At 42.4% G+C, this 25,023-nt stretch overlaps 1 protein-coding gene and 1 pseudogene across 1 annotated transcript in view; one reads left to right on the top strand and one right to left on the bottom strand.

The window, feature by feature from the left end:
* Positions 1–25,023, bottom strand: part of KDM4C (lysine demethylase 4C) — a 961,089-nt gene that overhangs the window by 658,711 nt on the left and 277,355 nt on the right. The gene's annotated exons all lie outside the window — the stretch shown is intronic.
* On the top strand, positions 4,091–4,209 carry LOC134949859 (5S ribosomal RNA; annotated as a pseudogene).

Here is a 25,023-nt window from a genome sequence, read left to right as displayed (position 1 = left end):
CCTCAACGCGCCTGCCCATGATTAAACTCAGCAAGCTAAGCTATAGCCTTAGTGTGACTAAACATCCGTCTAGGCGGAGGAGCAGTCAAGATAACGGAGGCTACATCTGTATATCCCCAAAGTAAAAATGTGAGTAAAGTGCAATCAGGATGATTTCTAGACTATTTCAGGAGTCAGGGAAATTGCTGCTATTTCAGAGAGTCTCCCTGACATTCAGGGAGAGTTGCAGAGCATGATCTTATGAGAGACAAAATTTTCACAAGAATGCCCATTGAAAGCAAGGTACCTTAGCAGTACCTCACTGAGGAGAGTTATTATTTTCCATCTATAGCATGAATATACTGTAGTTTAGCATGCTATTCAAATTTGGGATAGATTAGAAGTTTTATATATTTAACTAGGAAAACAAGCAGATTATAGTATTTATAACCTAGTTGTAACTTCAGATATTCCTTATAATCAAAGAAAAACCTTACTAACAATCCACTATTTATTAATTTGTCATACTGAGTCCAAAATGTTAGAGTGGGAGAAAAATTAATAATGCTATAAAGAAAAAAAAAACAATACACAAACTAAACATGCAATGTCCCATTTTTCAAAGAGAAAAAATGACATTGAGCATGGTTTCATACAGCTCTGAAATAAACGCATTACGACAATGTAGTAAAATGGACACTGCTGTATTATTGAGCAAGTAGTAATAGATCAAAAACGTAATCAAGCACAAAATTAAAATGCAGATGCTCATAATGTATTCATCACTGGATTTCGATTTTATTACTCAATGCTAAATTCTTCTGGCTTGGGAAACCCATTAAGGACTCAATAAAATCTACACAAAATATATTAAATTCTGCGTCTCGACCAAAGTCATTCTTAAGCATTTTGGTGGCTGTTCTCCAAGAGCCAAAGTGTGCAATCATCATGCATATTCCGGAGTGCTTTCTTACAGCAGTTTTCTTTTGAATTTTGTCAGCAGGTGGTATTCTTTTCCCATTCTGCACAAAGAGATCTGATTTGGAACAATGCATAATGAAATCATTCTAATTTACATACTTACCCTTCTATTTTATACAGCCACAGGAAAGAAGAAAAAAAAAAACCTATTGCTGGTGTTAGTCATTTCAAACCAGTACATTTCTTATCCAATAAACATCAGATTAACCCATGACTGTACAATATAAGAAATGTTCAATCTACAATGCATACCATATCACCATTTATGTTCTATATTCCAAAAACCTAAAATCTTTCACAGAGATTTTTTACATAAAAACCCATACACTGTAATTCTTACAATATATTCTTACTATTTTCATTATTCTTAAATACGAACCTTCTGGATTTCTCTTGCCTACACTGCTCCGTTACACTATATGAAATAACTATATAAAATACTAGCTGTTCTACCCGTTCTTTGCACGGGCGTTTCTGATTTTCATGGTTGTAAACATACATGAGTGTTAAAAATTTGGTAAATCTATAGAACTGTAAATTTGAGATGTCTTAATGTAAGTAAATATTAATCCATGGTTCTTGGCGTTACCTGAGGAGCACCTGTAGCAGATACGGTAAAAAGTGACAGGACTATTTTTGTAGTTTATTAAATTCTACACACTTGAGGTGCAAACCAAATTTTGATCCGATTGTCCATTTGGGAGTTGTTGCTCAGCAAAACGCAAGCCACGAATCTGTAATGATGTCATTGTCTGTCAAAAGGAAGAGAAAAGAAGACTCTTTGTTTGGCACACCGGTTAAAATATAAATTCAAAGAATATTGTTTAAAATATAACGGATTAGTTTTTTAACACGGATATATCCTGTTGTTAAAATTCAAAATAAACAGTGTGCAAATACACTTAATGAATCAAACAAAGGGTCCCTGTGACTATATTAGAACTAGAGTTGATACTCAGATGCACAAATTGCATAAATCAGTGCATAGGGTCAACGAGATTTAACCGTCACATGGGATCCCAGGCAACAGCAGTCTCCTGCTTGGTCCCACTAGGAAAATCCTGGAATTATCTTAAATCATGTGCAAAATGGTGAAAATTATTACAGTGTGTAATATATATTGTGGATCAAGCCAATAAGTGGAAATAAAAGTTTGAAGGAACTTCTAGAGGGAGGATCTGCTGTTAGTGTTAGGCGCAGAGTCAAATGAATATCAAATCTACAACACTCTGTATTCCCTGGAGGTCTCCCATTCAAGTACTAACCGAGGCCCAATACTGTTTAGCTTCCAAGATCAGACTGTATTGGGTGTTTGCAGTGTGGTATGATAGTAGTAATGACCAGAATCTGACTCGGGGATCATTAATGAGCGTCCTCCTTGCACAAATGAAGAGCAAAAACTGGAATGATGTCAGTAGATCTACTCTGAACAGAAACAGAAAAATAGTTGGAAAAAAGTCTAAAAACGGATCTGCTGTCTCTGTTAGACAAGGAGTCCCGCGCTGTATAATATACCCCTGAATCAGAGATGAGAGTCCACGTTAATTTTAAGAATATAGGTAAAAGAGGAAAAATATCCAGAATTGGTTAATTTTTGCCTATTGAGAACTAAGGCTGGGTATTCTACCAAGGTTATTAAGAAGAATAAACCACCAGAATTAGCACTTTATGGAGAGGCAGTTTGTCTAATGACCAGAATTAAATATAATGAAAAAGATCACATCCACTTTGAATACAATGAAAAAGATCACATCCACTTTGAATATGCAGACTGATAAGACGACATCCACAAATGCTGATATTGCTTAGTGATCAAACTACACCTTTATATATTCATCACTTTATTAGTATCCATTCTCTCTGATGAAAGTCAACAGGTTCTAGAAAAAGGTTACATAATCACCATAGTATTGATACAATGAAATGAATAAATCACATTCTCTTTGACTCATCTCTATTACTGCAATAAAATACTTTCCAATGTATATTACCACACATGTGGAGAAAACAATAGTATCCCACTGAGAGCTCTAATTATGGAGCAAATATTTATAATAAGCATATACTGCTATTGTGTTATACAAAAAAAGTGGAAAGCCATGCTGATGACACCGTGTACATTAAAATTGTATCCCACTGAGAGCTCTGTTTATACAAAAAAATATTATGATAGGCATATACTGCTAATGCATTATAAGAGAGAGCGGACGGTTGTGCTAAAGACTGTATGTGCCCATGCATCACATGGCCGGTTTTCACCTGTCAGGGACTGCACTGGCTAAGAGCCGATCAAAAGGTGGCTGTGGAGTCATTGCACTGGGGGATACGGAGCGTAGATTTGGACGGGGCAGTGCTGTAGATCCTAAGACGCGTTTCGCCTGGTGTACGGGCTTACTCACTGGCCACTTTTTTTTTTATATAACACAATAGCAGTATATGCTTATTATAAATATCTGCTACATAATTAGAACTCTCAGTGGGATACAAAATGTTGCTTCCACATGTGTGGTAATATACATTGGAAAGTATTTTTTTGCAGTAACAGAGATGAGTCAAAGAGAATGTGATTTATTCATTTCATTGTATCAATACTATGGTGATTATGTAAGCTTTTTCTAGAATCTGTTGACTATTAATATCCATACTCTCTGATGAAAGTGATGATATATAAAGCTGTAGCTTGATCACTAAGCAATATCAGCATTTGTGGATGTCTTGTTATCAGTCTGCATATTCAAAGTGGATGTGATCTTTTTCATTGTATTTCATTCTGATCATTAGACTAACTGCCTCTCCATGAAGTGCTAATTCTGGTGGTTTATTCTCCTTAACCTTGGTAAAATACCCAGCCTTAGTTCTCAAATAGGCAAAAATTAACCAATTCTGGATATTTTTCCTCTTTTACCTATATTCTTAAAATTATCATGGACTCTCATCTCTGATTCAGGGGTATATTATGCAGCGCGGGACCCCTTGTCTAACAGAGACAGCAGATCCGCTTTAATACTTTTTTCCAACTATTCTTTGTCTGTTTCTGTTCAGAGTATATCTACTGACCTCATTCTAGTTTCAGCACTTCTTAGTGCAAGAAGGACTCTAATTAGTGATCCCTGATTTAGGTTATGGTCATTACTACTATCATACCACACTGCAAACGCCCAATACAGTCTGATCTTGGAAGCTAAACCGTGTTGGGCTCGGTTAGTACTTGAATGGGAGACCGCCAGGGAAAACAGAGTGTTGTAGATTTGATATTTATTTGACTCTGCGCCTAACACTAACAGCAGATCCTCCCTCTAGAAGTTCCTTCAAACTTTTATTTCCACTTATTGGTTTGATCCACAATATATATTATACACTGTAATAATTTTCACCATTTTGCACATGATTTAAGATAATTCCAGGATTTTCCTAATGGGACCAAGCAGGAGACAGACGTGGCCTGGGGTCCCATGTGACGGTCAGATCTGGTTGACCCTATGCACTGATTTATGCAATTTGTGCATCTGAGTATCAACTCTAGTTATAATATAGTCACAGGGACCCTTTGTTTGATTCATTAAGTGTTTTTGTACACTGTTTATTTTGCATTTTGACAGGATATATCCATGTATAAAACTAATCAGTTATATTTTAAACGATAGTCTTTGAATTTATATTCCAACGGGTGCGACAAAACAGAGTCTTCTTTTCTCTTCCTTTTGACAGTTATTTACTATCACTGACCCAAGACGTACCACCTAATAAATAATTGATAAAGGGATCGTCTATCCTATAATTTGCAATTTAGGCTATACATCGTATTATTGTGACTGGTGCTGAATCCAAAAATGTCCTTTTTCTCAATTATGTCATTGTGTCAACCCCCTTCTCATCCCCTTAGAGGAGGTTTATTAAAAGTCTAATTACGTAGTTTTCTTATTTCCCACCTGAAGAATACCTATGTTACATTTCAGCTTCCAAACATATTGGGAAGAAAGAGAAATAGTGATGAGTCAGTCCGTGAGTGAGTGAAGGCTTTCACATTTATACATATTGATTATATACCAAACTAAGTGCCGAATTTTATATAGTCGTACATTTCAAGCACATGGCTAAATAGACACAGGAAGTTAGAAAGTTTACTAGTAACAATGGTGAGAGTGTGGCACCCTGGAAAGGGGTGTGTGCACCCCTTTAATAGTAAACTTAGGGTGTGTACACACGGTGAGATCTTTGCTATGCCCGATTTTCACTTGCGATTTCCCTTGAACTCCCCAGAGCCCAGCACCACCGATTTTGACTAACTTTTCTTGAGATATGGACTATGTGTGCTTACGATTTTGGCTTATGTGAGATTTTGGCTTATGTGAGATGTCATTGACATGTGAGATGAACTAGATAGTACACCGATCTAGTAAGGATTGACTTGCCTGCACAGTCTATCTTTTCTTGCGATACCGACCTGGCGGGACCACGCATCGGGATCGAATCGGGATTGCAGGGCGACTTTCACCTTGCGATCTGCACTAACTTTCTTGCGATTTCGACTATATAGTCAAAATCGAAAGAAAATATCTCACCGTGTGTACACACCCTTAGTGTTTGTAGCTGAAAAGGTGAAGTGCTGGTACAGCAGGGGTTAAGGACAAACACTGGTACGGACACATGATCCAGATAGTGAGTGCGGATTGGACAAGGTAGTCTGGGAGCAGAGAAGCCATGTAGTAAGAAGCACTTGGAAGTGGTTGGAGGTGCAGGACACACTGAGCGAGGAGCGAAGCAGGAGCTGAGTAATGGACGCTAACAGCATGGTCACGCTGGGTGGTGAGAGCAGCAATGAAGAGCAGATGAAGCTGGGTGCTACCGGGAAGCAGAGAGCCGGGCGAGCAAGTGCGAGATGTCGCAGCCAGAGACTGAACACTGCCAGGCCTACTGAAAGGCGCGGACACCACTGCCACCTTGTGCAGTAAGGAAACGCTGAGACAAGTCCAACTAGCAAGTAATTCAATCACAGAAGTTCTAAATCAGTACACAGAGACTGCTATGGTCACAACAGGCAAACCAAGTGCCCAGCCCAAGTATCCATTTGTCACACGCTGCACATTGTAAATTGAACACGCAGCCCTACAATGCCACATTCTACAAACCAGCCCCTGTTTGAGTACAGGTAAGACAAACACTCCCTGTTTAAGTACTGTTTGTCACAACTGAGGGCCTGAGCTGACGGAAGGCAGACTCAGTTGTAGGGGCTGAGGTGTACCGGAACCTGGGAGGTTGTATCAGACCCCTGGACATGTAAGTAACATGAAGAGAAACCGCCCGAAGGCGTGACCACGACAACTTGAGTAAAAGTCAATGATATTTATTTATGACAAACTCCATGCATCACAGTAGCAGTAAAAGAAACATAAAAATCAGCAGAGAAATAATAATACAGTTCCTGGGTACTACAGGGTGGCAGGGGCCACAGAGCTCTGGTGGTATGAGACAGTTCTTATTATCTGCAAGTTGGAAAGTCCTTACCAGGCTCAACTGTAGCAATGAGGAAAGCCCAGGGTCGTACCAGCTGGTGTTCCAGGGAAAGCTGGACTGCTGTAGATAAAATGCTGCTGTGGGTACTGGTTAGAACCAGACAGGTGTTGGCACGGAGTGGATACTGGCTGGAACCAGTTAAATAATAAATAAAGCTTGAGAGCGATGCAATATAGATGAAATGTAGAATTTGAGAGCGGAGAAATAATAATACCGGTGGAGAGTGGTAAACTGCAGAAAGGACACCGGCCCTTTAAGAGAAGCTGTACACTGCTGGAAGCTGAGCTGGAAGCAGGTGATGTTGTAGCTGGAAACAGGTGAGTCCAGAATGGATCGGAGAGTCAGGCTACACCGCAGATGGAATGCTGGTGCGGGTCTCTATAGCAGAAGTCTGGAGACAGGAGCTGGAACCTGGAAGACATTCACAGAAGAGAGACAAACTGGAACTAGGTTTGACAACCAAAGCACTGACGCCTTCCTTGCTCAGGCACAACCTATTTATACCTGCAGCAAGGAAGGCATTGGCTAGGCAATTATGCAAATTAATAATACTGACAACGGATTGGTAGGAAAGATCAGCTGACAGAATCCAAGATGGCTGCGCCCATGCAGACACTTGGAGGGAAGTTTGGATTGTAATCCATGTGGTCTGGAAAACAGTAATGGCGGCGCCGGCCACCGGAGACAGGAGACGCCAGGCTGACAGATGCACATCCAACCACGCGGACACAGCGGAGGCCGCGGCTGACGTAATCGCCACTCTGAATGCAGAAGCTCAGGGACGGCGGCGGAGGCCGCGGGAGACGCCATGCCAGATGTATAAGGCGTTACTGTGACTGCGTCCAGAGAGACAGGCGAGGATGCGGGAATGTGCACATCAGGATGACAGATGGGATCCGGTCCTGGAGCGCTGAGCCAGCCTTAGGAGGCATCTGATAGGTAAGAAATGGCGTCCAGATACCCGGATCGTGACACTGTTGAGAGATATTTAGTGATCGTGAAAGTGACTGAAGGGGTCATTCAGACCCGGACGCTGATGCAGCCCACAGCGCAGTTTACTGATGGAGGCAAACTGCCCATGCGCAGTAGCTGCGCAACCCCACACGTCGCAGTTGCATCCTCGTGTGATGAGACTGCAGTGTGATTGACAATGGCAGGCGTTCACAGGGTGGCAACGCGGCATTGGGGGGCAGAGTGGGCTGAACCAGGACCTTTTTTGGGGCGGTTGCGTGATGTCACATGCAGCCACTATGATTAAAAAAACGGCAGATAATAGCACAGCCAGACTGTGCTGCCAGTGGTCAACCTGAGTTCCGTTGCATCCACAATCTAATTATCGGCCTCGCACATGCTGGGCGGCCCACAGCATATGAGAAGATGGACACAGATCTGGCTTCGTATGCAGCGATCTGCATCCATCTCAGAATAAGGTCCAGAGTTGTTTATGCAAATGAAATTGAGTTCCTTTATCTGGAAAGGATGGAGTTTATTTACCCAAGGAATCCTTATTACTAAGTAAGCTGTTTTTTTGAGACACACTACAACACCTTCGCTATGTTCATCCTTTTTGAATAGACTCAAAGTGACATTCTTCAGGGCCAGATTAACAATGAGGCGGATGGAGCTACAGCTCCAGGACACAAATAAAAATAGGACCATCACCATGATAGCATGATGATGATTAACTGCCCAGATGGTATTTTGGGAGACATTGGTGCTTATAGTGTAGGGAATGTACATGCCCATATGTCACTAGCCACATCCACACAGCATTAGCCACATCTCCTCAACTTCTCACCATAGACCCTTGATCCTTGTCAGTCCCAGGCCCATGTGGATCTTATTCCAGCCCTGACATTCTTATTAAACCAGAATTACTTGTGTTCACATGTGCCATCCCCCCATAGCAAAACTGTGGCACTGCAGGATTTAAAGAACGTTCCAGTGTTATTTGTACGTGAAGATTGCAACAATTTGGTTAGGCAAAATTGTATGTTTCATTACTATTCTTACCACCACATTATTGTTAATTATGGAAATAAGCAAATATCCGTGATTTGTCTTTTGCATTCTTGAATGATCCAATGTGATGTGAACTGTAGACAATTGGCATTTCTTCTTTTTAAGCCCTATTCTTCTTGTGATTATTTTATATTTTTTGCCAATTAACCAATCATCATCCTTAATCCAGAGTTCATTGTGGCTCAATAAAAAGACATCCTGTTGGAATTGCTGACTCACTCCTGTTCCATATCAATCTATCCTACCTCTCTGAGCAAAATACTACAAGGTACAGTGCAGAACATTTCAAGGGGAAAGGTCCGTCACATCTCCACCCAACACTTGTGATAACTCTCTCAACCACTTAGACATACCCACAAGCCCCGGGGTGTTACAGAAAGTAGTTGGAAAAATAGGTTTTAATGAAACAGATCTATGTAACTGCTTTCAAAACGCAGAATAAAAGTGTCTGGGGCTAACTTGGGGGAGGGGGAGGTTGGGTGGGAGGGTAGTAGGAAGTGTTCACTAATCCATGAAATCGGATATTCAGGCAAATCTTCAATGTTTAATGATCCGCACATGCAAAAGAGACGTACTGCACATGGGTATCCAGATGATAGGTCGATATGGACAAAAGGCAGATATGACAATGGTCGACACATGAAAAGGTTGACATGAGTGTTTTTTTTTTTACATTTCAGGACTTCTTCATATTTTATGTGGACTACAATTGGGAAAAGTAACCTTGTCCGAAGCTCATGATCCACATGAGGGGACGCAATGCACTAATTGGGGGTTCACGTGCTGAAAGGGACACTCGGATACAAAACATAAAAATCTCATGTTGCCCTTTTCATGGGTCGACCATTCCCATATCCACATTGTGCATTTGGTGTTGACCTAGACCTTCTGATTGTCGACCCATTGATCCGTAACCTGCACATTTACAGAACTGGTCCTGCAACTTTAGTCCCAATGTCCCAAAAAATCACAGCATGCATGACATGCTGCTGGAGTGTGGAGGCGGCGATGGGGAGTATTTCAGAAAATGGGGGCATACTGGGTGCGTACTGGTCCCGGTAGCTTTATTTTTCCGCAGGATTACTTAGATGTCCATGTTCACGCAGAGGATCCGCTGATTGATCTTCAGACGCAGAGCTTGGATTACAGAAGCTTACTGTGGGAGTCTTGTTAGTTGAGACACCTTCTGAGGCTTTTTCATATTTTAGCTTAGCTGCAGTATACAAAGACGCAGCGGCAGCACCACTAATGTAAATCTATGACTTAGGCCCATTGTACAATATTGCTGACTTCTCCACCTCACATACTAACACTGAATAATGCAAATTTTCAAAGAACATTAATTGTTCTCTGTTATTAAAATGACCACTGTGTTTGCACAATCAATACTGTAATATAGCCCGAACTGTCTGTTGGACTGGTAACGGTTTGCAGTGCTCACATTACACAGGCCTGTGAAGGAAGTCTACCCTACCCTATTTGCAGTCGTATCAACTAAGAATAAAGAAAACTTTCAGCAGCAGTGAATAAAAGTGCAATTTTTATGATAAACCTGCAGTAATTATTTGCTGTGCTAATTTATAGCTTGCAGCTTTTTGAGCAATACACAGGATAGAAAATCCTTTAAACTGGCACAATTACAAACCAACTAATAATAATAAAAACAATAACAATAATTAGCTACAGGGGAGTCCTAATTCCTGAGGATTTGTATGGATGCAGAGACAAGAAGCTTATTAGCAAGATGTGCGACTTTCTTTACTCATTACCTCCATGAACACACTTGATTTCCTTAGGGTTTTTACATTTTTACATTCCAAAAGACAAGCCATCACTGGGGCGGTCAATTTTCTAGCAAGTCAGCCAATGCCGGAATCATCATGACAAACCCACAGGACTAGAAATGATGAAGGATTCAAAACAAAAGCAGCACTAAAGTGCCTTAGCAAAAAAAAAAAAAAAAAAACTGCAATCATTTTAACAAAATAGATTTTACTGGAGCAATGACCTAGAAAGACCTATTAAGTGAAATATTTGTGTAATAAAGTTATCCTTGAAGGACCTGGATAGAATAAAAAAAGGTTTGTTTTGTACTTTAGCACATATTTAGATGTCAGCCACATGCACAAATGTTCCCATTGCTTATGGACTAAGTTGAACACATACCCATTCCATATATAGACTGTTCAAAGTCAATGTAAGCACTTTTTTTTTTAATAATTAAGTCCATCGTCATTAAATTTTCATTTTACAATACACAATTACACATACATTACACCATACATTAATACAGAATACATAAAAAAAAAAAAAGCATTTCCCAATCATTGCCCATACACTACCCAGCATTATCAAACCTGATTCTCTGCCCTCACCAACCTCCTCCCACCAACGTTAAATTCCATTCCATAAAAATGGAGCAATACTAACAATTCAGGAATAAGGCACAGACCATTAACATTCCCACCTTCTGTTATCAGAATTTATTACCTATTTCACCAAATCTAATCCTCCTTAGCCCACAATATCCTATTTATATGTGCCACAGACAACCAATGATATGATTTAATATTTAATTTATTCCACTTCGATCAAATACATCACCCATATATTTACCTATATATTATATACTGTATTAAGTGCAGCTTACCATAATACATTCTCGTACCTTACATATATGCTAACTGCATATTTAAATATTATCTATGATGACTTTAGTGTTGTACTTTTTATTCTGTGACTCTCTTTATATTTGCTTGACTGTTAATTGCGTTATCTTCCCATCACATTCCTCCCCCCACCCCTCTTCTCCTCCTTCTCTCCCCCATACCTTGTGCTACGTGAAATTCAAAGAAAAAAATAATATATTATATTCCCCACTTCCTATCTCCCTATCTCATTTATGACCTTATCACTTACGTTTAACAATAATATAATACATAACATCTACTAAGCACCTGCTTCTGAACTGACGGTTAGGAGAAAGTCAGGGAATAGTCACGAGCAAAAGAAGCACAACCAAAAAAAAAAAAAATGTTCCTCCCTCTCTCTCTCTCGCGAATATCACATTGCACCCAGCCTCGACCTTCTCCAACAATCCTAGCAATATTTTCCCAGGCATTACGAGAGGTATACATAACTCTCTCATGTCTCATAATGTCATTCACCATTGCCCTTCGCTTAACTACTTCCAGCAATAACAACTTCGGCAAGTGTTATAAGACTAATTATATAGCTGTACTTCTTGTTGGTGTACATTACATTAAGTCCCAGGCCCAAAATGCAAACACGTGGATTTAATCTGGGCAATGCCGAAATTGTAGACCCTATATCACTCCATACTTGCCCCCAGTAGTGGTATACCTTCGGGCATTCCCAAATCAAATGCCAGAACCCTGCCTCTGCTAACTTGCACCTTGGACATAGGGCGTCATCTCTCAGGCTCGCTCTGTTAATAGATATTGGCGTATGATACACTCTATGAAGCACATAAAAATGTACCTGTTGATATCTAACACATGCCGTGACCTCTTTTATTGCACTTGGGTCCATTGCTCATCTGGAATCCAGCCCAAGTCCCTTTCCCACTTCAGTTTGAGGTTCTCCAGTGGCTCTAAGGATAACCTACCATTCAATAGAGCATACACTGATGATATCTGACCTTTATGGCCGAGTCTGATCAATATATTCTTAACAGGGGAAGATGATATAATAGGCACTTTCTGCTTAAACTGAGTCATTATAGCGTGGCATAGTTGCAAATATCTAAAGAAGGCATTCCTAGAGATATTGAACTCCTGTTGTAACTGTTGGAATGATTTAAAGATACCATTGTTATATAATTGCCCCAAAGTGGACACACCCTTTAGGGCCCATATATTGTCTTGTGATATTTTTACCAACTCTGGGAAGGCCTTATTATGCCATATCGGAGTTTCTTCATCCATATCATGCTATCCATAGATATTGTTTGCATACCTCCAGACCGGGTGTAGTATGGCTGACCGGAGGTCAAGAGACCGCCGGTCAGCTTACCGACGCCGGGATCCCGGTGGGGAGGGGCGGGTGCAGCAAGCCCCTTGCGGGCTCGCTGCGCTCGCCACGCTGCGGGCTCGGTGGCGACCTTCGGTCGCCACGGGTTCTATTCCCACTCTATGGGTGTCGTGGACACCCACGAGTGGAAATAGTCCCTGTTGGTCGGCATGCCGACCATTGGGATAGTGAGGGGTCGGGATGGTGGAGGAGGTCATGTGACTGTCGGTCTCCTGACTGCCGGTCACATGAATACCACCCCTCCAGACCCACACTGCTTGTTTCAACATATGAGGCATATTTTTTCCCACTGTCCATGAAAATAAACACATTAACGGAGAAACATCTGACTCTGTTCTCTCATTCATCAGATCTTGTAGTATAGATCCCTCTGGATTCATTATCCTGGACATTTGAACCACCTGTGCTGTCATATAATAAAGTCTTAAGTTGGACAGGCTCATTCCTCCCGGGTTCTTTTCCCTGTAACGTTTTTTTATCGCCACTGTAGCTGGCCTAGCCCCCCATATATATGACGAGATCATACTTTCTATTAATGTAAATATCTTTTTAGGTACATACACCGGAGAGTGCTACAGTACATGGGTACAAGTACTTGGGTAAGATGCTCATTTTAAAAAGATTTATCCTTCCCAGAACGGACAAAGGCAGCTTTTTCCAAACATGATCTTTTTTTTTTTAAAATTTTCAGTTACCGGATTAATGTTTTGTATTACATAATCCGTAACATGCGGTGTAATCCAGATACCCAGGTACTTGAATCTAAGTGTCCATTGCAGACAGTGTGCTACTTGCAACCGCTCCGGTATAAGCCCCAAAATTGGGAGAATATATGATTTTTCCCAGTTTATACATAGTCCTGATAACCCCCAAAAGTTTCAACAATACTGAGCATTTTCCCTATTGATATCTCTGGATTTTCAAGGAATAGCAACATATTGTCTGCGTAAAGTGATATAACATCTTCCTTCCGCTCTATCCGCAGACCACAGATTCCTAGGTCTGCGCGAAAAAGGCAGGCAAGGGGCTCAATAGCCAGTGCAAATAATGCCGGAGACAGCGAGCACCCCTGGCGCGTTCCTCTGGCCAGGTGAAATTAATCTGACACATAGCCATTTACGGATACACGCGCTGTTGGTTCTGCATACATAAGTTTCAACCATCTTAGAAAGCGGGGACCAAATGTGAATGTCTCTAAAACTGTCCAAAGATATTCCCACTCTACTGAGTCGAATGCCTTGGCGGCATCTAAAGATACCACCACGGCATCCGCCCAGCCATAACACCCCCCCCCCCCCCCCACTCTGAAAATGACAGAGCAATCTTTGTAAATTTTGTATTGTTGACTTTCCTGGCATAAAGCCAGTTTGATCTGGGTGCACAATTGACGCTATTGCTAGATTTAATCTCAGAGCTAAAATTTTTGGTCTATATGGCTCTAGACAAGAAGGGTCCTTCCCTGGCTTAGGGAGCACCACTATAATTGCCTCCTTCATGGAGGGCGAGATCAAGCCCCTTTCATATAATGAATTAAATAATTCTATTACATATGGAAAAGAGAATTCCTTACATTTTTTTATAAACTTCGACCGGAATTCCATCAGAGCCCGGAGCTTTAGATGATGGGAGGGAGATAACCGTTTTCTCGATCTCCCCCACCATAAAAGGGGCTTCAAGAGCTTCAACCATCTCCCCTTGATAGTTTAGGCAACTCAATCTGATCTAAATATCCCTTTAGTTGTTCCCCACCAGAGATAACCCTGGTTGAATATAATGAAAGATAATATTCCCTAAATGCATCAGCTATTCCCGACCTTGTGCTACACTCCTGCCCCTGGAGATTACGGACACACAGTCACCCTATTGGCACTTTCCTCTCTAGCCAGAAAGGCCAAGTACTTTCCTCCTACCTCAGCTTGAAAATATTGCATATGTCTGTTAAACAGCAACCTATGTTTTACTTTGTCATGAAGGCAATCCGACCACTCCCTCTGTGCAGCCAGCCACCCTTCCTTAATACTGGGCGAGGCTGACGCTATATATTGAGCCTCTAGTTTTTGACATCTTCCCTCCAGTTGATTTTCCTCTTTCCTAGTTTCCATCTTAATCCTAGCTATCTTTTTGATAAAGGTCCCGCGCATATATGCCTTAAGGACATCATGTTGGATAGTAGGGTCCAGTCCTTCCCCCATTTGGGTCATCCAATATGAATTTAATTTCCAGAATGACGCCCCGTTATTATTTGCTAGTTCTATATTTAAATACACAGGGGAGTGATCGGATATACCTCCAGACAAATACCCAACATCACTAACCATTGGACCAAGACATATAGATACCAAGACCATATCTAAACGGGACAGGGTATGGTATGTTGCAGATTGACACGAGTATTTAGCTATTGTAGAGTTACGTATCCACCAAACATCTATCCAACCTAATTCATCTAGAAGGTTTGCAAACTGAGTTTTTCCAGAGCCTCAAGTACCTACGGCATGCTTTCCGCCCCACCTATACAGATTATTATCCATAACATTGTTATAATCCCCAATAACTGGAGTATCTGGTGATTGATTAATAAATCATGCCGCAGTACTTCGTTGCTAAATGGTTGGGGGATATAGATCGCTAATAAATGCATTAACTTCTGATTGATCTTTGCTCTTAAAAAAATGAACCTTCCCCTTAGATCAATGAGGCTAGTTTCCAGTTCAAACTGTATTGATTTTTTTTTTTTTTTTACAAGGACTGAGAATCCCCTAGCATTATTTGAAAAGGCTGCATGGTACATATGCCATATCCAAGGTTTTTAAAGAGAATGGTTTACTGCCGGTCAGATGTGTCTCGGATAGGCAGATTATATCAGATTTATATTCTTTAATCTGGGCCATAACGAACGCCCTTTCAATTTTATCATTAATTCCCCTAACGTTCCAGCCCAGTATTCTTAATTCTTCTTTCTGCCTAATCATTAGGGCAAAAGAAGAACATTATTACCCGAACATAAATAAACCTTCGGGTACGAGTGTACCATTACACATAAGACCAAGCAGCCTTCACCTTTTAAATACACTAGAGTCAATACCTGCTCTGTTTTTCGCAAGACAATAGCGGATTCACAGAGAGAGAGAGAGAAAAAAAACACCCCACATTCTGCTGGGCAGCACAAACATCTTAAAAAAACATCTCATACATAATTTACCTTCCCACTCCCTCCCCAACCCACCCTGTATATCCACTACCCTTGAGGAATACCTAAATCCCATTACACCCCTCTCAACATTTTCCCACTTTCCTCACTCAGTCACCCACACAGCAAGGGGGATATAGGAAACAAATCCTATAGCTATATGCAGCATAAAATACAAACTCCCTACCCTAGGATATATTCCCTAGAGTTACTAGCCAGCCAGTCTAGTTGTTCACAGTTGCTACTACTCTATCTTTAAACCCTTAAAAAAAAAAAAAAAAATACTACTACAGCATGGGCACATATAAACTCTACAGGTCAGCTTTAATCCATTACTCATATTCAAGCAACCGTAGGCTGCCTTTCCAGCCATTCCTCTGCTTCCTTAGCGGAGGTAAACAGGTGTATATTATTATTATTATACTCAAGCAGGCCGGAAACATCAAAGAGTATTGTATATTCTTTTCTCGCATCCTGCGCTTTACTTGTAGAAATTGGTAACGACTTTTCTGTACATCTTGGGCAAAATCTGGATAGAATGAAACTGTACTATTATCAAACTGAACCAGGGTCCGTACAAGGCGAAGGATAGTGTCTCTATCTCTGAAATGCAGAATTCTGGCAATAAAAGTCCTAGCAGGGGCCCCAGGGGTATGAGACCTGGTAGGTACCCTGCGAGTGCATTCCTCTCAGAATTGGGTGCTAAAAGCTTCCATGGTAAATAGCTTTATTAACCAGTCCTCTAAGAACTTTTCAGGCACGGCCCTTTCCGCCCTTTCAGGTAACCCTACCAGTCATATATTGTTACGTCTTAGTCGTCCCTCCATTTCTGACATTTTAGACTGTATGCCAGCCACTTGGAATGATAGTTCCTCAACTTTATTTTTAAGAGGTAATGATTTATCCTCCAGATCTGATATTCTATTCTCCACCTCACCAATTCTATCTCTCATATTTTGGAAATCCTGACGGAGCAGAGATGCATCTGCTTGGACGTATCCGATTTTCTCAGTGACCCTCTGCTCTGAGGCTGCTATCGCTTTCAGAATTTGTTGAGTAAAGTCAGCGTAGTTACTACCTTCTGCCCCCTGTTCTGACTTTGAGGGAGAAGGGGAGCCTGATACAGTCTTTGTTGTTTGTGATCTTCTTGCATATTTATCCAACTTGGCTGCTGCATTTGCAGCTGCACCTGTCTTCCCCATGCTATTGGTCACTGCGTGCTCTATGCTGCTGCAGGTATTGTAGCCTGGGCTGATATCCCCAGGGTATACTCAAGTGGGCAAGAAATACTAAAAACAGGACCACCCCGGTGATATAAAAATAATATAAGAGCTTAAGATATCCCTGGGCTATTAAGAGCTCCTTAGTAGGTACATACATTCGTTTCAACTAGTAATCTGCCTCACAGCCGCTTGATTGAAACAACTCCTATCGCAGCAGTTCCATCTATTTCATCTGCAACAGTTAATGAAAAGCATATGCACATGAGAAAGTCAAATGCAACTACATTATTTTAGTATAGTACTTCTTCCAAATGATATATCAGCCAGATTTTAAACTGCAGTATTTATAAACGTATTCTGTCAGGTTTTAGCTGCAATTAGCGTTTTTTGTCAGAAAGACACAGTAGCAGCTTCTCAGCCACACAGTTCCACAGTATGTTTGCTAAACCACAGATTTACTCACATGGGTCTAGGATGTTAGTACCTGTAGTCCCCCCTTTTTCAAGGGTCCGTCAGGCATCAAAGTAGTATTAAACCAATATAGGTGGAAGTAGCCGGCACTCTTCTCCCAATGCTCAGAGCTATCACCCGCTATGTAGATGATACCGGGGATCTCTCAGTAGCTGCCACCTGCAGCTCACTGATAAGCACAATTGCGGCAAAAGCCCATTCTCTGTTAAGCAGGAGGATTTTCAGCTGCGGTCACCCAAAGCTTAGTCACTGGTAGAACCGCAAGTCATGGAGGATACAGCAGTTCTTATCAGACCCGCGTCCCGTCAAGGAACACGCGCCCCTGTCTCCTCAGAGCTCCCAAACGTCACAGGGCTTTCAGGGTCTAGTGCCCGCAGTGTCTGTCCGGGTCTCTCTCCATGTAAGGAGCTGTCCTCCTGAGTGACTCCCGAGCTTCACCATATAATACAATGCCGCAAGCACACAGTATAACTCGGGTATACGCAAAATGCAGGGCTGATGTTAATATGTGCAGCCACACGCCTCTCCCGAGATTCAGGGCTTCAGCACAGGACACAGTTCACAAGCAGTGCAGGAGTAATTATAGGGCAGGATGCAGCGGGTCACTGTCACGGCTGCCTGGAGCACATACGCGGGAGGATTCACAGCCGCAGCTGCCCGGAGCGCCTTTACTGAAAGACAGGGAGTTCCCAGGCACAACCGCCCAGAGTACAGTCACCAGTAGGGCAGGGGAGAGCGCATCTGGACTCGTCAAACACGCATCCTATCAGGGAGCGCGTGTCTCCATCTCACAGCGCCAGCCGCCAACACCAGAACCGAAGAGGACACCTTCACTCCCCCTTCATCAGTCTAGCAGAACGGAATCACCTGGCCAGTTCCACGACTTATTAGATGGATAGAACGCCAGGGATCAAAAATGCAGGTCAGGATGTTAGCTGGGAGCTGCAGCCGACACGCTGCTACTCCATGCTGCTCCAAGCACCTCCCCCCAGAAAGAAAATCCAATGTAAGCACTTTGAACCTTACCTGTAGCCTTCAAGTCATAAACTCACCATTCCATCAAAACAGTCAATTTGCTGCTTTTTGATCTGCTTTTTAATAGTGATGAGCGGGTTCGGATCCTCGGGATCCGAACCCGCCCGAACTTCACCTTTTTTGGCACGGGTCCGAGCAACTCGGATCCTCCCGCCTTGCTCGGTTAACCCGAGCGCGCCCGAACGTCATCATCCCGCAGTCGGATTCTCGCGAGATTCGTATTCTATATAAGGAGCCACGCGTCGCCGCCATTTTTCACTCGTGCATTGGAGATGATCGTGAGAGGACGTGGCTGGCGTCCTCTCAGTTTCTATGTTCAGTGGGCTGCAAATTGTGCTGCAAATATCTGTGCTCAGTGTGCTGCAAATATCTGTGCTCAGTGTGCTGCAAGGGCAAATATCTACGTTCTCTGCCTGAAAAACGCTCCATATCTGACTGTGCTCAGTGTGCTAATTGCTTTATTGTGGGAACTGGGGACCAGCAGTATTATATAGTAGGAGGACAGTGCAGAGTTTTGCTGACCAGTGACCACCAGTATTATACGTTCTCTGCCTGAAAAACGCTCCATATCTGTGCTGCTTTGTAGTATATATATATATACTAGTAGGAGGACAGTGCAGAATTTTGCTGACCACCAGTATAACTATATATAGCAGTACAGTACAGTAGTCCACTGCTCTACCTACCTCTGTCATCAAGTATACTATCCATCCATACCAGTGGTGCATTTCAGTTTTGCACAGTTTGCTGACCACCAGTATATACTATATAGCAGTACGGTACAGAAGGCCACTGCTCTACCTACCTCTGTGTCGTCAAGTATACTATCCATCCATACCTGTGGTGCATTTCAGTTTTGCACAGTTTGCTGACCACCAGTATAACTATATATATAGCAGTACGGTACAGTAGTCCACTGCTCTACCTACCTCTGTGTCGTCAAGTATACTATCCATCCATACCTGTGGTGCATTTCAGTTTTGCACAGTTTGCTGACCACCAGTATAACTATATATATATATAGCAGTACGGTACAGTAGTCCACTGCTCTACCTACCTCTGTGTCGTCAAGTATACTATCCATCCATACCAGTGGTGCATTTCAGTTGTGTGCAGTATATATAGTAGTAGGCCATTGCTATTGATATATTACTGGCATATAATTCCACACATTAAAAAATGGAGAACAAAAATGTGGAGGGTAAAATAGGGAAAGATCAAGATCCACTTCCACCTCGTGCTGAAGCTGCTGCCACTAGTCATGGCCGAGACGATGAAATGCCATCAGCGTCATCTGCCAAGGCCGATGCCCAATGTCATAGTAGAGAGCATGTAAAATCAAAAAAAATAAAGCTCAGTAAAATGACCCAATAATCTAAATCAAAATCGTCTGAGGAGAAGCGTAAACTTGCCAATGTGCCATTTACGACACGGAGTGGCAAGGAACGGCTGAGGGCCTGGCCTATGTTCATGGCTAGTGGTTCAGCTTCACATTAGGATGGAAGCACTCATCCTCCTGCTGGAAAACTTAAAAGAGTTAAGATGGCAAAAGCACAGCAAAGAACTGTGCGTTCTTCTAAATCACAAATCCCCAAGGAGAGTCCAATTGTGTCGGTTGCGATGCCTGACCTTCCCAACACTGGACGGGAAGAGGTTGCGCCTTCCACCATTTGCACGCCCCCTGCAAGTGCTGGAAGGAGCACCCGCAGTCCAGTTCCTGATAGTCAAATTGAAGATGTCACTGTTGAAGTACACCAGGATGAGGATATGGGTGTTGCTGGCGCTGGGGAGGAAATTGACAAGGAGGATTCTGATGGTGACTGGTGAGGTGGTTTGTTTAAGTCAGGCACCTCTTTTTTTCTTTGCATCATGTGCTGTTTGGGGACTATTTTTTTAAATCTGCCATCCTGCCTGACACTGCAGTGCCACTCCTAGATGGGCCAGGTGTTTGTGTCGGCCACTTGGGTCGCTTAGCTTAGTCACACAGCTACCTCATTGCACCTCTTTTTCTTTGCATCATGTGCTGTTTGGGGACTATTTTTTTGAAGTGCCATCCTGCCTGACACTGCAGTGCCACTCCTAGATGGGCCAGGTGTTTGTGTCGGCCACTTGGGTCGCTTAGCTTAGTCACACAGCTACCTCATTGCACTTTTTTTTTTCTTTGCATCATGTGCTGTTTGGGGACTATTTTTTGAAGTGCCATCCTGTCTGACACTGCAGTGCCACTCCCTAGATGGGCCAGGTGTTTGTGTCGGCCACTTGGGTCGCTTAGCTTAGTCATCCAGCGACCTCGGTGCAAATTTTAGGACTAAACATAATATTGTGAGGTGTGAGGTGTTCAGAATAGACTGGAAATGAGTGTAAATTATGGTTATTGAGGTTAATAATACTATGGGATCAAAATGACCCCCAAATTCTATGATTTAAGCTGTTTTTGAGGGTTTTTTGTAAAAAAAAAAACACCCGAATCCAAAACACACCCGAATCCGACAAACAATTTTCAGGGAGGTTTTGCCAAAACGCGTCCGAATCCAAAACACGGCCGCGGAACCGAATCCAAAACCAAAACCTGAAAAATTTCCGGTGCACATCACTACTTTTTAATATTAAACAACTTTAGGATGTAAGGGTAAAAAGGGCAAGCATTTCAGTCAGTAATTTATTGTATACTACTTTTCAGTCCACTGGTCTGTGATACACTCTTTTAGTATGTGCATGGATACACAACATTTCCCCTTTTATCTTTTCAATTTAAAGGCTAGAATAGAGTTGCGGACTCTTTTACTCTGAAGAGATTTAGTTAGACACAAGGCGAGGAGCATAGCCAGAACTTTGTGGGCCCCATGGCAACATTTTGAAGGAGTCCCTGTCCTAATGATTCTAGAGAGAAGCCTCTCCGCTGCAGCTGTTAATTTTATGCCCCATGATAGTGTCCCAGTTCAGTTTCTGAACTATGGTAGTGCCTAAGTTAATGTTATGCCTCACAGGAGTGCCCTAGTTTATTTTATGAACATTAATAGTGCTCTAATTCACTTATGTCACATTGTAGGGCTACACATTATGTAACAGTACCCCAAACTCAAATTATGACAGTGTGCCCATTTCATATTATGCCACATTACAGTGCCCCCAGTTCACATAATGCAATATTATGCCGCAGGTCCAGGGGCATAACTAGACATTTTGTAGGCCCTAAGACAAAAGTGTGTAATGGCCCCTATGTACCACCCAATGGTGAAAAAATGTATATAACACATGTAACTGTGATAGGGAAGGTGGGCCCCTCTCAGTCCTGGGCCCCATAGCAGCTGCACTCTCTGCACCTATGGTAGCTATGCCCTTTCACATGGCATCATTTACAGTTAGAGTCAAACTATGGATGCAGATTTGTACATAGACAAACTTTGCTGCAATGCAAGAGTACAAATGCAGTAGTTTTTTTTATCTTTATATATGCATGCCAGGAACACACTGTCTAATTTTGTATGTAGCATGTAAATATTAGACTAGATCAGGGCTGTCTTTTCGGAAGAGCTCAACGGGCAGTTGCTCAAGGGCCCCAGGAGTATAGGGGCCTAGACTGTTAGCTGATGATACCCTTTTTCCAGGGGTACCAGATTTTTGAAAATGGGCCCTGGGGAACCAGATATATCAGAATTCAAAGCAGTGGTCTCTATCCAAGCCTGTTAATTGCTCTTCCCAGCCAGTTATATTGGGTTCTGTTTGAATTAGAGTTTTTCTGAGGGTATACTCCAAAAGATGGGACGCTCCTCTTTTGGTGTATACTGGCAGCTTGTCTCTACTATGCTCAGAATTAGAGATAGCAGCCTTCCAGCAGCTGGTTCCTGCTCTAGTTTTTTTTTTTATCCAAATGAAAGCTAAGAAATCGATTTCTATGAACTGAAAATATCTGCAGTCAAACAACCTACCCTCCCACTGGAAAATTATGAATATTAAACCCACTCCTCCCCTGCATCTTAAACACCGCCTACCACCATGAAAGTCATGTACTGGGGCCTCTTCATTCAGACCAATGCCCATTTCTACAGTTTAGTGTTCTCCTTCCCATCGCATCTCCCACCATCTGTGCAGTAAAGGAGTAAATTAGCAGAAGTTACTGCTCCAGGTCCTACACACTAAGCGGAAGATAAAACACCCCCCTACTGCCCACGGGAGATCAAAGCTGCTGCTGCTGCTAGCACCCCCCCACCCCTACTGCTGGAGGATGTGTAGGGACCCCAGTGCATTGGTTTGCTCTGGGGCCTACACTGCAGTTAAGACGGCCCTGGACTAGGTTTCTTTTTTTTTTTACACAGCAGCTAGATATGTGACAATTGACAGGGGAGGAGTTGAGCACAGAAATGCCATGCAATGGGGTAGAAAGATAAGGTTTGAGGTAAAAAAAAAAAAAGAGGTAGACTAGATGGGCCAAGTGGTTCTGCCATCAAGCTCTACATTTCCCTGCTTTTCTCCACAGGTAGTAGACGAAACACCATCTAGAGAATGGTGCAATCATCTTACTGACCTTATGAGCTTAGACTGGGTCCTATATTGTGTTGAACACAGAAGTATCATACATCACTGTACTGAACAAAATAGTCGAAACTGCAACTAAAAAGTACAATGGGCCTGATTCAGAGGTGGGCGGATGTACAGTAGAACATCGGGTGCAAGCGCCCAATATTCTACATCAGCACATGCGTCTGAGATGCAATGCGCATATAACCTGATGTTTACTGCCTAAGGACCCAAATCGGAATTGTATGGAGATCCGCGCAATTCCGATAGGCGCTCTAGGGTGATGATTGGCGTCAGCTTCTGAGCAATCACTGGGTTACTCAGAAGTACGCTGTCTGACCGATGGTGCGACAGAAGGTGACTTATTAGCAATGCAGACTGCAGTCCCCGTTATCATCAATGACCAATGTACCAAATTCTAAAACTACTGCTGTCCCTGCAAGTTACATTTAATACACAGAAGGGGAAATTCGGTTTCAAATTAAAAAGTCAGTTGCAACACGGATTGTTAATGGTCACAGCACTGCCGTGATTAATAATAAATAGACCCCTATCCAACTAACTTTCAAACCACCAACTTCTGGGGAAGGGGGAGGGGGGTGAATTTTTTCTCTCTCATTTCAGTAATAAATCATATTTGTCTAGAATCTCATAAAGCACAAAATGACTCCTTAATAGTCCCATTACAAAATGCCTTAAAAACTTGGGGAATCCGATAAGTACTATACCTTGTGTGACCTCAATCCTGATTAATTCACCCACTTACTTTACCTCTCGCATAAAAATGAAAAAAACTTTCCACTCTTCAATACACGTGGCACAATTACAAGAAAGAGGAAGGGTTTCATTTTAGAGAACAGAAATTTACAAATGCTATATTTATGTTAATGCTAATCCAAATGTAAATTCCAGCTGTATTTTATAATTTTAATGTCATGAAAAAAATAGGAATTTGATACCTACCAGTAATTCCTTTTCTCGCAGTCCGTAGTGGATACTGGGAAACTGTACTTTAGTACCATGGGGTATAGATCCGGTCCACTGGAGCCTGGCACTTTAAAACCTTTAGTCTGTGTATGCTGGCTCCTCCCCTCTATGCACCTCCTGCCAGACTCAGTCTAGGTAAACTGTGCCCAGTGAGACGGACATACCACGAGAGAAGGAATAAATACAACAGTGGTGAGGCAACAAGCCAACACACAACCATAACCAAAAGGAAGGCGCTAACCAGAACAGAGGATAGCAACACCAACCCAACCAGGATAGTACAGCTATCCCAACAAAATAAAGGGTCTGCAACGGCGGACCAACCAAATACTTACTCAAGCAAGCTGGAATCTAAGCACAAAGGCGGGCGCTCAGTATCCACTACGGACTACGGGAAAATAAATTATCGGTAGGTACCAAATTCCTATTTTCTCTAACGTCCTAGTGGATACTGGGGAACTGTACTTTAGTACCATGGGGAAGGCCCAAAGCTCCCAAACGGATGGGGGAGTGCAGAGACCACTGTAAAACCGCCTGACCAAACTGAAGGTCATCCCTGGCCAAAGCGTCAAACCAACATAATTTCAAAAAGTGTTCGAACCAGACCAAGTAGCTGCTTGGCACAACTGTAAGGCCGAGACACCCCAGGCAGCTGCCCAGGAAAAGCCCACAGACCTCGTCGAGTGGGCCTGAATAGACGTCGGCAAAGGCAGAGCCGCCGAAGTATAGGCCTGTTGAATGGTCAACCTGAGCCAACGAGCAATGGATTGCATGGAAGCCAGACGACCAATTTTGGTGGCATCATAAAGGACAAACAGCTAATCAGATTTCTGAAGACAAGCCGTCCTCTTGACATAAATCTTCAGAGCCCTCACTACATCCAAGGACTCTGGCCCAATGGAAGCATCACACAACACTGGAACCACAATGGGTTGATAGACATGTAAAGCTGAAACCACTTTTGGCCCTGTCTTCATGAAAAACCAAATAAGGGCTCTTACAGGATAAGGCCCACAATTCAGAGACACGTCTTGCAGATGCCAACGCTAA

The sequence above is a fragment of the Pseudophryne corroboree genome, chromosome 1 (assembly GCF_028390025.1).
Source record: "Pseudophryne corroboree isolate aPseCor3 chromosome 1, aPseCor3.hap2, whole genome shotgun sequence".
NCBI lineage: Eukaryota > Metazoa > Chordata > Amphibia > Anura > Myobatrachidae > Pseudophryne > Pseudophryne corroboree.
The sequence above is the reverse complement of the archived record's forward strand: the minus strand, read 5'-3'. Positions and strand labels throughout refer to the sequence as shown.